Source organism: Tiliqua scincoides, chromosome 2, assembly GCF_035046505.1.
Source record: "Tiliqua scincoides isolate rTilSci1 chromosome 2, rTilSci1.hap2, whole genome shotgun sequence".
Taxonomy (NCBI): domain Eukaryota; kingdom Metazoa; phylum Chordata; class Lepidosauria; order Squamata; family Scincidae; genus Tiliqua; species Tiliqua scincoides.
This window is the reverse complement of record NC_089822.1, coordinates 12,116,400-12,130,831: the sequence shown is the minus strand read 5'-3', so window position 1 is coordinate 12,130,831 and position 14,432 is coordinate 12,116,400.

The window sequence follows — 14,432 nt, the reverse complement described above, 5'->3', positions numbered from 1 at the left end:
TGCTGTAAAGCACATTTGTGCCTTCTCTAGAGTTGGCTGGGCCGGCACAGGGATGCATGCTGGCTTGCGGACACTAAATCCAGCCTCTGCGCTAACTTAGTCAGGGGGCCATGCGTAGGCCAAGCTCGGCTGACGCAAGGGTCTGGGGTGGCCTTGGAGTAGGCAGGAGGGAGGCGTTCCAGGGTGGGTGGAGGGCAGGTGGAGGGCGGTCTTGGCGGTGGGCGGGCAGGGAGTGGGAGGCGGGGCAGCTAGTTTCACTTTCCATAGAACTCCATACATTTTCCTTGTCAGCCATCTGTTTGCCTGTTTCATGACCCACGAACAGGCTCAGGTTGTGACCTACCGGTGAGACCTGATCCACAGTTCGGAAACACTACTTTAGCACTTCCTCCTGGGGGAGGAGATTCGGCCCCTTGATCATTTTGGTTGCTCATTTCTTCACATCTCAACCACATATTTTTTGAGGTGGTGCAGGCAGAATAGTGCAGAATAGTGTAAGAAGTCCTCTGCACTATGTGATTTCCTAGAACATGTGGCAGCCTAGAATGGGAGCCAATTTGTGGTTTCTCTTTTCCTGTGACAAAGGAGTCACCGTTTTCTTCATTGTAGTGAATTTCCCCAAAGGGTAGTGCTGAAAGCCAGATGGAGACACTGTTTACTTGAGTACACTCCCAGATAAGAGGAACATTGCAAGGGCCCTGCCTGCTCTGTGTAGTACTTAGCACAATAGCTCATCCAGCCCAGTTTTGCATGACACACTGCCAGAGCAGAAGGCCCTCTAGCTGTCTGATTTTGGGGGCTGGGGTTGCCAATTAGCAGTGTGCTGAAGGAGCCTTAGAATCAGGTCGAGAGCACCTGAAGAGAGAGGCTAATCTGACTGCCTCCTGGTGGGAAAAAAGGTCTGATTATTTTTATGGCAAAGACTTGGGTTAACTCGTGCGTAGACAAAATCCCCTTGGTGATCTCTGGGACTTGCTGTGAAGAAAATGGCTCCCTGCTTGAGTGGTGGTGATTGGGGAGCGAGGTTGTTAGAACCTGCTCTCTGGTCCACTGGCATCAACCTGTAGTTGGTCCCCATTGAAGCTAATGGGGTCCGTGTTAAGACTTTTCCCCATAGCAAAGAGAACTTTGACTTGATTGCTGGCTGAAAGCTGTTGTTGGTCCCAATTAGTGTAGCCAGCTTGCATCCCTTTAATAAGGGTATTCCGGGCACATAATGCATTTTTAATATAATCTCTCTTCATGTTGCTGTTGGTTTCCTCCCCACCTTCTGCTCCTCATCCTTCCTGTTCCTCTGCTCCGATTGCTCACACTGTGAACTGGAAGCAGAATAGACAAAACTTCAGCTGCTGTGTTTGTGTGTGTGTGTGTGTCTTACCTTCCTTCTGAGAGACAAAGAATCCTTTCCCCAGTAGTGAGTTAAATAGTCGTGAAGCACTTCTCCTGCAGGGTTTCTTTCCCCCTAGATCTCTCTCTAACTATCAGATGGCTCACAGTGAAAATCAATGCGCCTCAAGGAAATTTTATTTATTCTCTCCCTGCTCCCCTCCCTGCCACCCCAAATACAAAGGAACACTGTAGCCGATATCTCTGGCAATAAATTTAATTCCGCCTTTTGCAGGAGCTGACAGCAAGCCGGAAAGGAGGAGCTCTCCGCATGAGACTCAAAGGCCTTTTCTTTCCACTTTGTCTGTGTTACACTGGATTACATTGAGGTGTGTTATTTTACATCACAGCATGTTGAAAATCGGCGTGAAGTGAGGTAGTGGGACCAAAGGGAACACGGGAACATGCAAAAACCTGCATAAAAGAAAGATCGGCTGGAACTGCCATCTGCTCAACCTTTTCCGGCACATGTGCCTCCCCAATTCTTGATGCTCCATCTGTGTGACAGAGTAGCCACCTGGCTAGGTTTTTTTTTTTAAAGTGACAACAGAAAAAAAAAAGTTCAGTCAAGTGAGTCACAAACTTAATCAAAAGTCTTGATGCTTTTCCAGCTGAGGGCTCTTCATCAGGGTACGGTACAAAAACTGGCTGCGTGAGAGAGCACTTGTCTCCCTAATACTCAGGCTTTTATGCAAGAATAATAAATGGTTATCATAAAACAGTCCTGGCAATAAAAAAAATTCACATTTCAGCACATATGAAGTATGAAAACCTGATCAGGCTTTTGTAAGTTTGTCTTTTGCCACAACTCTTAAACACAGTTTAGCAATTGCAACTTCTTCAGGGTGCAAACAAATACCCCCAAATGGAGCACTGTGTGTGCCATCACAGCCATCACAGCTGTCTGGAGCACTCTGCGTGCTGGCCTGATCCTGGTTAGTGGAGTTCATCCTTCTCCTTTCCACTGTCTTTTTCTGTCTCCCTCCCCCCTCCCAAATTCAAATTGCAACCATTCTGATTTGACTCCATTTTCCTTTTCTTTTGACACTGAGGGTTTCCTTACCAATTCCCTCCTGCTTCAGGAACATTACCTAGATTAATGGCAGCTTTCATAACTATAAGCCCTTCTAATTACGCTGCCCATTGAATTATTCCTCTAAATTAAAAAAAACCCCTTTGCACAGTTTGACTTTATGTCTATAAGAAATGATAGCTTGTTTTATATGGCATCGCTCCAAAGGGTAATTGGGAATGCCCGTGTACACACAGAGGTGCCCAGCAGAAGCTCAAGAAAAAAAAAGATCTGGGCTTACCAGCAATCCCACCTCCCCCTACTTCACGTCCTGCTTAAAACCTCAAGCAACTCTTATGTTTAAAACCCCTTTTTCTTCCTTCCCAGCCATTGTTCTCTAACCACTCCAGCATTAGCTGATATTCCTCTTCTGGACTCCTTGGGCCTAGATTTATTATTCTACAGCGATTGCGTCGAATTGCACTTGAAATCAATTAGCACAGGTGCTCAAAGATGATTGTTCAGGCTTGGAAAAAAGGTGATGAAAACATACCATTTAAATAGAAATCAATTTTCCTTTCATGTATTTCTTCCTAGCTGCTGCCCCAAAATTAATAGTTTTTAGATATTTGTGTGTAGAGAGGAGACCTCTCTTACAAAGCATTTTTGTGCCCTTCTTCTGCATCATAAGACTTTATACAGGATGGATTATTAGAGGATAACAATCCAGAAATGGCTACTCAAGTTGTGACGACCCGACTTGTGTTGTGAAAACACTGTGTTTTTTTGGGACTCATGTTAATTTGACTCACAGATGCCACTGACTTAGACCCAACCTGCGACTCGGGGCCTCAGAAATGAGTCATAACTTGAATTAACTCAAGTAACAACTCACTTTTTGTGTGTACTTGCAACTCTGTATTTTGTGTGTGTCTTTGCTTACTTTTTCTTGCCACTTCTACATCATGCCACTTCTACATCATGCCAAAGACCTTGCGGCCAATCTGGAAGCCAGCATTCAGAAGGATGGCAGCAGCAGATGCAGTGGGAGGAGGGTAGGTTGGTTCTAGGAGGCAGGGCTGGGGGGGGGGATGAGAGGAGAAAGCTTAAGTGTTTTTTATTATTTTTTTTAAGGACCAAGACATCACTGGCTGCAGATGAGATTGGAACATCGGGGAGTGTTCAATGAGAACTCTGACACACAAACACACATCCCACCAGCACTTTTTTCTGTGGAGTCACGCCTGACTCGCACCTCAACTCGTTTCTTGTAGTGACTTGCAACTGGAGTAAAAATGACTCTATTACAAGTGGCTCAGGTCGAGTTGCAACGGCCACGCACTATGTTTCATGAGTTGAGTCAGGGGGTCAATGACTTGTGGCTCGACTCGTGACTTGGGCTCAGTGACTAGAGCACATCCCTGTAATAACTCCCACATCTTTGGGGTTGCGCTCACTGAAAATTGGGTATGCTTCTTTGCTTGGTCAATTTTGGGTAGAGTGCAATTCATCCTCCCTTCTTCATATGTTCAATTCCCCAGTGGCCCACCAGGAAACAATTCTATTGTAAGAACAGTAAGTTCAAGATAAGCAACTCATGAGTTTCTGAGGACCAAAAAACTGCTTATTTCTGATCATGACCTTCTTAATGAGTTTGCTTCCTGTTTTAGGACATCATTTCCGGCACTCAGCAGGCATCTTGAATGCTATTCAGCCCACTGTATGAAATGAGTTTGACACCCCTGTCGTGACATGTGAACTAGCAGTTGGGACTCTCAGCAGGAAGAAGGAAGATGTGGTGTATGAGCATGTTATGAAATGTTATTGGTTTTGCCCTGGTTTAACTGCTACGGCTTCACTCAAAGAATCCTGGGAATGGTAATTTAGTGAAGGTGCTGAGATTTCTCTGTTAGAGATCATAGCATCTCTCAAAGAGTGACAGTTCTTGGGCTTTGAGAAGGAGTGAGAACTATTAAACCGTTTTATGCATGGTGTAAATTAGCACATGAGTTGCACCGTCCCTTTTCTGGCTGTTAAAAGTTGCTCGCTGTCAACAAAGTGTATTGCTTTATTCCATGAACCCCCACCAAACTCTGCATGTTTCTAATAGTAATCCATTTCATTTTTTTGTTGTCACCACAGAGATGAACATTTCAATAATCATTTAGAGTATTTGTCATTATCCTCCTTAGCCAAGATTCTTAATCCCCCAATTGAAGGCAGCATTTGTCCCCGAAGTAAAATAATTGTCCTTACAATGCCCTGACCCTTCTGGGCTTTAGCTCCCAATCTTTATGATTATTATTATTAATCTTTTCCAATCATTTTTCCCCTTCATCATCTGTTTAGAGCAAGATGCCTAAAAAAAAAAAAATACAGCAGTGAGCAGGAACCACCGAGAGTCGTAAGAGAGCCCTAGATTCTAATCCCAGCTGTGACTGGTGAGTCACTCCAGGCTAACAGCAGACAAGCGTGTGCCTTGACCTCTCTGTAACTGCTCAAACCCAGATAAAGCCAGCCTAAAAGTAGGACATCCTTAAAAACAAGATATGGCATTTTCCACTAAGCTAGCCTGGAATGAGAAAAGGCAAAGCAATGCTCTTCCCTGATCTGAGGAAGCCCTTGTATGCGTGCTGCCAGGGGCAGGGCGGAAAGCTGTTTCGGCTTATTATGGCTACTTCTCCGACATGGCTGCAAGTCCCTTGCTGGGCCTTCTATTTATTTTTTATTGCTATTATTTATTTCTGTAGTGTCATCAATGCACAGGGTGGTTTAAAGAACCACATATACAGAAATGCTATTTAAATCCCATTTAAATTTCAACAGGAAGTTGACAATGAGAGAGAAGGGTTGAGATATGTCAGCAGGGGCTAGATGTAAGCAAACACTGATAGATGTGCTTAGGCTGAGTTTCCACTGGGATGAGGATTAAGGCATTAAAGCCAAGGCATTATGGTAGAGGTGGGTTCTGAGACAGGATCTGAAGAGTGAGACACCATGTGGGTGTTGTAAAAAGGCATTCCAGTCAGAAGGGACAGCAAGGTAGAATGGGTGAAATCATTGAAGGGAGCAGGAGACCTTCAGATGGCTGAAGATGGTGGAGTTGGGAGGACCAAAGGTGATGGAGAGACGGATCAGCAACTGTGGGCAGAAAGACAGACTAATGAAGAATTGTTGACATTAGAGTCTAGCCATTCTCAGCCTTGTTTGAAATCTCCTTTGGCTATGTGCTGGTGAAGCAAATCTATGGAAGCACAAAACCCCCTAACTTCTTTGCAGGTGCCCTCTGAAGTTACCCTGGATAATGAAGAACTAGAAATTGTCGTCATGATGTCAATACTGATGGCATTCAGAAAGGGGATAAAAAATAATATGGAGGCAGACTTCCTTTCCCATTCCCTTCTAGATGGCAGGACTGCCTCTACTTGAGGCAAGGGAGTCAACTTTGCATCCTACTGGATGCTTTGAGTGAGGGGACAGAGCTTAGTGGCCATTCATGTGACTCACTATCGTCCTTCCTCAGTGTGCCTGATGTCTTTACCCCCACCCACCCAAAGAGCAGTCTCAGATTAGCTGGCTGCCTTTTGGAGCTGGGTAGGAATTTTATGTTTGGTGGGTTTTTTTCCTTCCTATCCCAGACTGCTTTTTTTTTTGGGGGGGGGGGGGGAGATAAGTTTTTTTTCTCTTTTTCAGGGGTGGGCACATCTGGAAGATATCACGCGGGCCAGAGAATCATAATAAGCATTTTCGGGTGTACCCTGACGTAAGCAGGGTCAGAAGGGGACCAGTATCAATCCCTAGATCAGGGGTGTCAAAATTGTTTCATTCAGCAGGCTGAATAGCCTTTGTGATGCCTGCTGAGGGCTGAGGGTTATGTAGTTAAGCAGGAAGTGATGTCATTAAGCAGGTGAGGACCAGAAAGAAGCACTTTTTCTCACTTTGGAACTGATTAGCTGCAAATGACAGAAGAGAAAATATGCAAATCTTGATCATAATTTTCAAGATATGGGAGAACCTAATTAATCACGCAGGCCACCCTGTCAGCTGTGACACCTCAGCACAGCAGCTGATGGTGGTGGTGGTAGGAGAACGGGCAGCAAAATGGCAGATGCGCTTCAATGTCAGTAAGTGTAAAGTCATGCACATTGGGGCAAAAAATCAAAACTTTAGATATAGGCTGATGGGTTCTGAGCTGTCTGTGACAGATCAGGAGAGAGATCGTGGGGTGGTGGTGGACAGGTTGATGAAAGTGTCGACCCAAGGTGCGGCGGCAGTGAAGAAGGCCAGTTCTATGCTTGGGATCATTAGGAAGGGTATTGAGAACAAAATGGCCAATATTATAATGCCGTTGTACAAATCTATGGTAAGGCCACACCTGGAGTATTGTGTCCAGTTCTGGTTGCCACATCTCAAAAAAGACATAGTGGAAATGGAAAAGGTGCAAAAGAGAGCGACTAAGATGATTACGGGGCTGGGGCACCTTCCTTATGAGGAAAGGCTATGCCATTTGAGCCTCTTCAGCCTAGAAAAGAGACGCCTGAGAGGGGACATGATTGAGACATACAAAATTATGCAGGGGATGGACAGAGTGGATAGGGAGATGCTCTTTACACTCTCACATAATACCAGAACCAGGGGACATCCACTAAAATTGAGTGTTGGGTGGGTTAGGACAGACAAAAGAAAATATTTCTTTACTCAGCATGTGGTTGGTCTGTGGAACTCCTTGTCACAGGATGTGGTGATGGCATCTGGCCTGGACACCTTTAAAAGAGGATTGGACAAGTTTCTGGAGGAAAAATCCATTACAGGTTACAAGCCATGATTTGTATGCGCAACCTCCTGATTTTAGCAATGGGCTATGTCAGAATGCCAGATGCAAGGGAGGGCACCAGGATGAAGTCTCTTGTTATCTGGTGTGCTCCCTGGGGCATTTGGTGGGCCGCTGTGAGATACAGGAAGCTGGACTAGATGGGCCTATGGCCTGATCCAGTGGGGCTGTTCTTATGTTCTTATGTTCTTATGTTCTAACCTGAGGGCCTGATAAAGAGCTTCTGAGGGCTGCATGTTTGACACCCTTGCCCTAGATGCTGCCTTGTTCAGGGATGCTGGCCGGTAGTCCCTCCAACTTGGATAGCAAAGTCAACCTCAACTGCATTCCAGTCTTGGGGAGGTCATCATCCTCAACCCTTCAGGGTCGACGCTGATAAGTTCAGGTGGTCAACTGACAGCCCACAGCTTGGCATGAGGATAGGAATACCTGGGAGGGAGGGGGTAATTACTTGGCTTCATCTGGGTTAAAAGCCTGCACTAGAAAGACGAGGAGCTTCAAGCTGGCCCCACCAGTAGCATAGCTACAGGGGAGAGCACGGTAAGTATTGCAGGTGCCGCAACACACCATGTAACTGGTCCCTCCCAGTCACTGTTGGAGCCATTCTGGGCAGCAACGGCAACGTACATTGCCATTGCTGCCTATACTACTTAGAGCGTCACCCCCCTGTAGCTATGCTACTGGGCCCCACAGCTGATTTGTGAGATGCATCATTGTGGCTGAGTGAGGATTTGAACCTAGATCTCCCAGGTCTGAGTCCAACACCAGAACCACTACCCTATCCTATGTGTCTCCAGTCTAGTTTTACATTCCCTGGAAAAGGAATGGAGGGGCAGATTGGAAGAGGAGGTGTGCAAGATAGTTGAGTGGTGAGCTTGGGCCAGTCCTGCTTGATGTGAAGGGTGCTTTATTTACTGTCACAATTTATTTGGTGCCTTCAATGTGCCTGTTGTATTTAGGAAAGGGAAACATATTTATTAGACATTTCTAGAATGAGTGCTGGTTTATATGCTCAGTACTGATGGGCTAATGTGAAATTATCCTTTGTCAGAGGCTGCCCACTGGTGCATTTCTTTCCATAATATCTCTGGACCAGAAATGTTACCTTTGAATTTCCATTTGCAAGGTCCAAATGGCACTTCTAACGAACACCAAATAAATTTTAAATAAGTAGCAACAAAGCCTGTCTTTCCCCCTGCTATTCTGTTTCCTTGAGGTGAAAGCATCTTTGCACTTTTGTCATCTTTCATCAAGCCAGCCTAGATCAGTAACACAAATGGTTCTCCTCAAATATTGATCACCTTTGTCCATTCCCCTTCCCCCCTGTTTATTCTGTGGTATTTGTTACTTACAAGCAGCGCCTCTTAAATCTTTTCTCAGTTCTGCCTCTGAACCTCACCAAACACTATGCTACACAATAACTCTCTTACCACAATTCTTTGTTTGCAGACTATATGATCTCCCTGTTTCCAGCCTTCTTGACTGTTCCCCAAAACTGTGCCAATTACCCTTGAACAATAGAATTGCACACCAACCAAGAATTCTCTTGACAATTCTTGCCGAGTCAATTCTCACAGTCTCGGCAAAGCAGTAAACTCTGTCCCTCTGCATCACATATCTGCCCCAGCACTTCGCCATCATGTTTTGAGATCTCTTTTGTGCTCCTCTCAATCCCTTTTCAGAAGATCTGCTCTCTATCTCTTTTGTGCTTTTTTTTAAATTCTTCTCATCTGTTGTCCTCATCCTTTAGCTAGCTGTTTCAGGAGCTCAAATCACATGCAAGTCCCAACAAAGGCAATGACCAGAAGCTCTCATGTATTTTGCTTCTGAGTTTGGAGTAGCGGTTCTCAATGATACATGGCCGTTTTCATCCCAGTGAGGATTATGTGACTTGAGGAGCCAACAGGAACTCACCAGACTTTCTAGAAAGTCCACTGACCTCTGACTTGGTTCAGACTGAAGAACCAAGTCAGAGGTCAGCTTGATGCTCAGACTGCTTCAGCTTTAGGGCCTTGAGAAAATGCCCCCAACATAGTGCCATTCTGGGACATTATGGAGAAAAAGGAAGGTTCCCAGTGGACACCAGGATTTTTCGTCCCATAATGCCCAGACATTACGGGGGGAGTATGGTGGCTGGTGTCTGAATTATGGTCAAGCCCAATTCGTGGGGGTGGGTGGGAAGGACAGATTATGGTCCTGGGGGTATGTGGGGACCCAAAGATGACACTTACTGGTGCAGGGCCTGTCCAGCCAGCCGGTTTGCTGCTGCATCGCCCAGCAGAAAAGAAGGGCCAGTGGGCGGGATCCCAGTCCTCCCTCAGTGCTTTCATTTCTAGTGCACTGAATGCCTGGACAGGGCTAGTATTGTGACAAGCAAAGCAACATCAGCTGCATGGGAGCTCCAGCATTACACACCTTCCGTTTAGAGCAAGCAGATGCTACATTTCTTAAATAAATTCACCCGGAGGGTGGGCGGGTAGTATGCTTTATGTCACCCTCAGCCGTGTTCATTTTCGCCATACTAATGACCTCCTGTATGTATTTTCAATTGCCCTGTAATGCTGGGCAGTCTTGCCTTGTGGCTCTTTCCCTTATGTGTTGCTATTTTTCAGCTATTGATGTGCTCACACCAGAATGCAGCATTCCAGTTATAGTCTCCCAAGAGCAGGCCAGAGTGGAACTGCCACTTCCCTAACACAGCATATGACAGCATATAAATCACCTCGGCAATTTTTTTTTTTTTTGGCCGACATACCGTATTTCAAGCTCATATCCAGCTGCAGTAGACTCTCATCCTTGAGTTTCCTATCACAATGCTGCTATCTCCTTTACAACTGCGTGTGATTTATGTCCCCAGGAACTCACACCTTTTGTACTTTTCTAATCCTCTCCTGTATAATTTCTCTTTAGTGCATTTCCTTAATTACCCTTCTCCTGACCTTCTCCTTTGCCTCCTTGTCCTTCCCGTCACCTTGCTTTTGGGTTTTCTGTCCAGCACAGCTACATTTTCTATATTTATGATGGTATATATTTTTTTCCCCTTTCTCTTCCAGGCTTTGATTCAACAAGACACTTAAGCATAAGTGCTAAACTGAATCCAGGTCCAAATGGCTCCATTCACTATCTCCCAAATAATGAATGGCTAATTGGGATATATATATATATCCCAATTATATTATTATTATTATTATTATAATATATATATATATATATATATATATATATATATATATATATATATATATATATATATATATATATATATATATATATTTCCCCTGGTAACTGGGCAAGAGGCACCTTTTTAAAGTAGAGTCCTCTTATATTTAGCAGGGGGAGAGCAACTGTCCCATCCCAGCACAGTGTCTTTTCCAGTGGCTGTTGCTAGTCTCTCTTCTGTACTTTTTAAAAAAGATTGTAAGCCCGTTGGGGACAGGGAACCTTTTACTGATTTATTTCATTATGTGATCTGCTTTGTGAATACCTTTGTTCAAAAGTGCTATATAAGTATTCTTGATGATGATGATAAATATATGCCATTTTGTAACATTCCGTTCTATTTCCCCCAACATTCCATCAGTGGGTCTAGAAACAGACCCAGTGGGGAAGGCAAAGGGACACAGGCTTTTTTCTTAAAGGCCACCAAGCCTTTAAGACAATGTGTAGGGTTGACTCCTTCATTCCTTCATTCCACCCTAGTGGAGTCCTTCAGTGAGCCCTAGTTTCTTCCATGTAAGTGGATAGCTGTGATTGTTTCTATGGGAAAATGTGCCATAACGCTTGATGACATTTGCAATGGGGGCAGCAGTTGCCACGCATCCCTGAAACTGGGTGGCAAAGAAACAGGGGTCGTGTGTACACTGCACCCCCAGGGTGTAATTGGAATACACAGGGACTCCCTCCACGCAAACCACATCTATAATAACAAGCATTCATAATCTATTATGGGATTGACCTAGTAATATAGGCAAAAACACATGCGACTTGAATGATCAGAATCAATAATTTAATCCTCTCTAAGCTTCCGCCTCTTTCCCCAAATCCAGCACTCTGTTGCAGACACCAGGAATCTTAATCACACATGGAACTCAATGATTGCAAGAGGTTTCCTATTCATTCCAACAGAGGGGAGTTGGCACAGTCAGCACCTGGGAGTCCTTTTCATTTGTGGAGCTGCCTTTCCACTGAAGTTCATGTACTCCACTTCTGTGCACATGAAGCTCTGGATCAGGACAATTGACTGATCCTGAGGCACATGCACACTCCGTGTAAATGCTCAGCAGCTATAGAACATCACCACAAGAGTGAAAATGCAGCACCTCTGTTGCACAGTGGCTTTCAGAGAGATGCAAGAACCAGCATTTCTACTGATCCATAGTCATTTTTCCTTAAATAAACCATACATACATTATCAACCCAATATGAATCAACGAGTCAATGTAGGATTCCAATCTGGTAGATTGCAGTCTTTAAATTTAGCCCTGTGGCTCTGGTACCAAGAAGTAATTGCTTCCTTTACCCTAAACAGGTCAGGCATTGCTTCAAGATTATCTGTTTTTTTTAAAAAGGCATAAAAGCTACAGACTAGACAAAGAAATGCCCACAAACGGGCTGTGATCAGTACACAGAAAAGCAAACAAGAAGGAATTCTTAAAACTTTTAACTACCTCCAAAACATTTTTACCCTGTCCAAATTGTCATGGATAAAAATCCATACAATCCTACTTTCTATACACATGTGCTAAACTTTGTGCCATGGCAAAGAACGAAGCAGGCAATAGCAACAGGGTCAATTCAGTATGACCTGATGGTTTCCAACCAGCAAACTATCAGTCAGAGCCAGTCCATCTTGTGTGTACTTGTTTTTATGGCACATGTGATACAGGCATGTGGTATGAGACAGCAACGGACCTCCCATTTAGTTGATGGGGCAAATGACCCCTACGTGGAGCCTCGAGCGCCTTTAGGACCCTGAGGAAGCCTTTCTGAGGCTCCTGATGGGGTTGGAAACTGTTCTGGTTTTTCAGAAGCACAGTTTAAAGCATTAGGGAATCTCAGAGAGGCTTCCCCGACATGTCGTGCGAGACTCCATGAGCTCCAGGTAAGTGGGGGGAGGAGATGACATCCTGCGGGGGCACCATTGCGGACCTTGCCCCAAGGCACAGGGCTGGGGAGGTCCGCCACTGGTTTGACACTACCTTTAGCAAGCATACTGGGGAACAGCGGGTATCAGTGAGTTTTCAAATAGTGGAAAGACAAGTAAGAGGAAACTTGCTTGAAGGAAGCCATTGCTAGCAACTGGCTTGAAATACTTTGTGTATGGCTGCACATCTACTAAAGAAGAATCTGGAATTGGGAGTCGATTTAAGGGCAAGAGGGTGTGGCAATGAAGAAGAACTCAAACAGGAAGGATAATCTTTAGGCCAATCAACTGGCTCCCTGGTCTGTACAACTCTCCCATAATTTTCATTGTTATCTTGCAGTTCAGTCATAACTAACCCCCCCCCCCCGCTGATGCAGTTATGCCAACAGAGTGCGCACTGCATATAGTGGGGGGGAGGGTCTGAAGGCCTCCTCAATATTCATTCCTTTACCTTGGGGAAAGACTTCAACCCCCTCCCAAGGGTCTCCTCTGCACCTGCTAATTGCTGGCACAAGTCTGAGGAGAGTAAGAGAGTGGGAAGGGGAATAGGGTTAGGATCCTGCCATGTGCTAGCAAGGGCTCTGAGAGGAATTTTATCAGGGGGTACTAAGTTTCTTTTGAGCCCCTTCCCAAAGAGGAAGGAAAGGGGGGCTGGCAGAATGGGGGCAAAACTGGCAGGGGGCAAGTGGCAACAGCCAGAATAGTCTTTGGAGCCCAGGTCTACCAGTCTTCCCAATGCAGACCTCACAGCTACCTGCCTGCCCGGCGTTGGCAGCTAGATATGGAAAACCCAACACACGCCTCTCTAAAATTTTTCAAATATAGAAAATTATTGCCGGAGATTAATCTCACTGTGTTTAGGCTCACACTAGAATGGAAGGTGTCCTGTGTACCCCAAAACTGACTTTTGCAGTAGCTGCAGTCAAACAGCGGTGTCCCTGAGCTCCTCTGCACTCCTTCATGGTTAATGGAGCCACAGTCCAAAGAGCTACTGTAGCAGGTCAGTTGCCTCCCGGTTGTGACACTGTTAAAGGAAGTATGCATTCCTGGGCTTGGTATGTATGGCTTGTGGCAGCAGTTGCTGCCATGCACCCAAGGTAACGCCCCCAGCATCCCGCGTGGACAGTCTGGGTCAGATTGTAAAATGTAAGATCCCAGGAGATTTCTGGGCCCTTCTTTGGCTTTCTGGGCTCGGGTACAAATTATTCCCTTTACCCCCTTCTCCTAGGCCCTATGTGCTGGTGCTGCTGGCATTCACTCTCTCCTTCCCCCCATTCTACCTTCTGCCCACCCACTTGCTATCCAGAATCTCCCTTGTTCCTCTCTCTCCCTCCCCCACTGTGTCCACCTCTCACTCCCACTGCCAGCTTACCTTTGCTGTCAGAGGGCTGCGGCAGTGGCAGCCCAAAAGTTGTTGTCAGTGGCATGCACAGTGCACCACCATATGCCCATTTATGACAGTGAAACCATGTCCCACTGTTGTAAAGGGTTGCGTAGCCCTACTTAGGAGCAGGTTGTTATTCTCTGTTTTGTAAGCTGCTTCGGTGACCCAGTGCAAGAAAGCCAGGATGGACATGCTTTAAAACAAATGCATGCATCAATGATTCCTTCAGCTGTTCCCAACCTGCTTTGGACCGTCCCTAATTTTCCTAATTGCCCCTTATTGTTCCTAACTGTCCTTAATTCTCCATTTTTGCAGAATGTGCTAAGCCAAGGATGGTGGTTCTAAAGGTAACAGACAGAGCCTAGCTTGAAAGGCATCTCAGGAGAGTCCTGGACATATGAATCTTCTTAAAGCACTGCTAACCAAAGGCCCCTTGCAGTCAGGGCAAGCTCCTTTTAAGCAGATGCTGCTTGATCAACTGGAGAAGATAAAAATCAACTGACAGAGCAAAGGAGAGAAGCAGCCAATTTTAGACTGCCAAAAGGAAAGCGAAAGCAATGGGGAAAGCATCCCCTATAAAGATGGTCTTAACACTGAGTCAGATCATTTGGTCATCTAGCCCTGACCTATCCACTCTTATGAACTGCAGTGCTCTGAAGTCACAGGTATTTCCAAA